The following is a 3676-nucleotide window of genomic DNA, read 5'->3' as shown; positions in this document are numbered from 1 at the left end:
AAGGACAAGGGCTTTATAGAGCCTGCCTTCACGAATAATGTAAGTTTGTCCTTCGCAAGCCTTCAAACTTTGTTGTGTATATTTGGTTAGGCATGACTGCAACAACTGTTTATTTTTGGTGTTTGCATTAAATTGCATGTTTAAAGTTTACTATGTAGTTCATAAACAAAAGTTTGTCCTTCTCAATTTATGTTTTCAGTTGTACAACCAAGTTCCTTCTTCATACCATGTAAATTAAACTATACAGAGCAAGTGATCTTCTTTTGCACTGCATGTATGCTTCTGTTCTTGATCCGTAATCCAGTGGTGTGGTGAACCTACCCACTACAACACAATGTCATATTCTGCAGTGTCTTAACTATGAACAATGTCATATCATTCTACTATTATTTAAACCGTCTCTTTATTTGCCAATCTGAAATGGGATAAATTGACAGCACACTAACCATTGATACTTATGAGTTCTTGATCTGTAATCGAGTGGTGTCGTGAAGCTGCCAACTCCTTCACAATGTCATTTCCTGCCATGTCTTGACCTGAACAATACCATATTGTGTTAATACAATTTTAAACTGTGTCACTTTGTTCGTCAGTAAGAAATGTGATGAATTGTCAGCACTGATACTTTTATGTGCAAAACTTGTCATCTGTCTGCTTGTTTATCTTTCAGAGTGAGGAGGATATAAGTGTTAAACAAGCACAGTCTCATCAGCTTGCTCAGCTGCTTGCGTTGCAGCTCCCCAGCAGAGCTAACCTTTCTTGAACTCTATTGAAGTGCTGTCGGTTTTGTATATTATTTTGCCGGCGTGTTTAGTTGCACCGGTGGCGATCTTTGATGCCCCATGTATGTAATCTGCTGTTTGCTTGTGCTTTATTATCATAGTGGCGAACTTTGATGCCCAGTGGATGTAATATGCCGTAATTTCTTTATTGTATAGTCTAGGTTTTTTCTTATTCATGATACTGTAGTTATTTTACCATATGTATATCCTGTCTTCGCATTAAACCGGCCAAACTGTAAAATTACGGTACATAATCGGGCCGTCATGCAATCACGATGTATGATCTGCATCATGGGCCCCGTCATCTTGGTCCGTTAGAAGGCCTAAATGCAAACTGGCCCACTAGTAGATTCAGGCTTTTAATAGGCCGAGTAAACCGCTGGCCCTCTTTTCGCAAGAAAACTCAATGGGATTTTAGGAGGCTGAGAAGTAGGATGGGCCTGAAACGTGCCGAACAGCTCACGGGCCGGCAGAAGCCCGAAGTGGACCCCGGCCCATGATTGTGCCAATCAAATCACGGGCTTTTAACAGGCCAAAATTGTCTCGGTCCTTGTTTGGCCCAATCAGATTATCGGCTGCGAGTAGGCCGGATGCAAACCGGGCCGTAGTTAGGCCCAACTATATGACGGGCTTTTAATAGGCCGAAATTAATATAGGGCCGAAATGTTAAACGGGCCCTTAACAGGCTGAAACTAATATCAGGCCGAATTACTAAATGGGCCTTTAGCAAGTGGTCCCAAAAGCATAGCGTCTAGTTGACGGGCCGAATCTGATATGGGCCATAATTTAGCCCAAATCCTCTTAAAGGGCCGGACCTGATCTGGGCCGTAATTTGGCCCAAAACGTGGTAGGCTTTTACCGGGCCGGATCTCATATGGGCCATTGTTAGGCCCGGAACGTGTCAAGCGATTTATGGACCGGATCAAATATGGGCCGGCATTTGGCCCAAAACATGGCAGCTAGTTAATGGGCCGGCCTACTAGGGTCCTCAAAATCTTGTGGGCCTACAGCTGGGCCGGCCCATTAATGTCGGTGAAATCTCGTGGGCCTTTAGCTGGGCCGGCCCATTATGGTCCATAAAAATATTGTGGGCCTTCACCTGGGCCGGCCCATAATGGCCCGCAAAAATCTTGTGGGCCTTTACCTAGGCCGGCCCATTATGGCCCACAAAATCTTGTGGGCCTTTAGCTAGGCCAGCCCATTATGGTCCACAAAATCTTGTGGGCCTTTAGCAGGGCCGACCCATTATGGTCCGCAAAATCTTGCGGGCCTTTAGTTGGGCCGGCCCATTTAAACTTTATGGGCCACTTTTGGGCCGGTCCACGTGTCAACATATCATAGGCGCATCTCGCCCATTGGATGAGTGACACATGTGCCAACGCAGAGTTGACACGTGTTTTCGTCAGCCAATCAGAATTTTACAAGTGGAAAATCCCCATTTGTCCGGGCTGTTAACGGGTTATCGGATCCAAAACCGGACCCGATAGCTTAACAGTGTTCCGTTACGGTGGATGCCACGCGTCGGTCACCCTTGATGAAAGCACTTCTGTGACACGCGATTTATCGTCATGGAAGTGGACACTTCTGTGATGATAATTATGGTAATGTCATGGAACACTTCTACGACAGCACAGGTATGACTATCTTGATTCTGTCATAAATTTGTCATGGATGTACATGCATGACAGAAAATGTGACCTACTGTGACAAACACGTATAATCATGGAAGTGTATTTTTTTTGTAGTGTCCCCTTGTGTTTGGCATTGAGCTTGCCGGCCTGCTTGAAGACCCAACAACTTCTTTTGCTATGATTAGCTGGTTTATCGGGGTGGCCATGAATCTGGCAAGGCTGATCCAATATCTTGTCTAAATTGGATGGTCCGTCTTTGTTTGCCTTGAATGGTTTTTTCCGTTGACCAGGTTTGAGGCCGCTGAATCCGGCGTTGACCGCCGTGTCGTGCGTTCTTTCATTATCATTGTGACGTTTGTGCTTGCTACGTCGGCTTGCCATTGCCGTCTTGTACTTCGGAAGTGCCCGGGTCGCTGGCGCTGTTGCTTCTACGAGCGAGCCAGCTCTCTTCTCCCACGCAAAAGCGCGTCATTGGAGCGGTAAGGGCAGACATGGATTTTGGTTTTTTTTGGCCGAGGTGGCGGGCGAGCCACTCATCCCGGACGTTGTGTTTGAAGGCCGCTAGGGCTTCCGCGTCTGGACAGTCGACGATTTGGTTCTTTTTAACTAAGAACCTAGTCCAGAGCTTCCTGACTGACTCTCCGGGCTGCTAGACAATGTGACTTAAGTCATCGGCATCTGGTGGCCGGACGTATGTACCTTGGAAATTGTCGCGGAAGGTGTCTTCCTAGTCCTCCCAGCTGCCAATAGAGTTTTCCGGTAGACTGTTTAACCAGTACCGAGCTAGGCCTTTGAGTTTTAATGGTAGGTATTTGATGGCATGGAGGTCATCTCCGCGGGTCATATGGATATGGAGAAGAAAATCCTCGATCCACACCGTGGGATCAGTTGTTCCATCGTATGACTCGATATTCACGGGTTTAAACCCTTCTGGCAATTCGTGCTCCATTACTTCGTCAATGAAGCAGAGGGGGTGTGCGGCGCCTCTATATTGGGCCACGTCGCGACGTAGCTCAGATGGAGTCCGTCTACGGTTTTCGGCCCGGGCGTGACTGGACTTGTCACGTCCGAATAGGTAGCCAACGTTGCATGTCAAGGCACGTCCTCGCGATCCGTAGATCGATCTTGTATGTTCTGCTCTACTGTCCAGGTCTTGCCGAGGGTCGTATGTATGACCCCGAGCTGTTTTATCTTTGTTTTTTCGTTGGGGTGAGGCGGGTTGCTGTTCGGCTGGAGCTGCCGCTTTATCCCGACCGCGTTGTG

This window comes from Aegilops tauschii, chromosome 5, assembly GCF_002575655.3.
Source record: "Aegilops tauschii subsp. strangulata cultivar AL8/78 chromosome 5, Aet v6.0, whole genome shotgun sequence".
In the NCBI taxonomy this organism is placed as follows: Eukaryota; Viridiplantae; Streptophyta; class Magnoliopsida; order Poales; family Poaceae; genus Aegilops; species Aegilops tauschii.
This window is presented reverse-complemented; position numbering follows the sequence as displayed.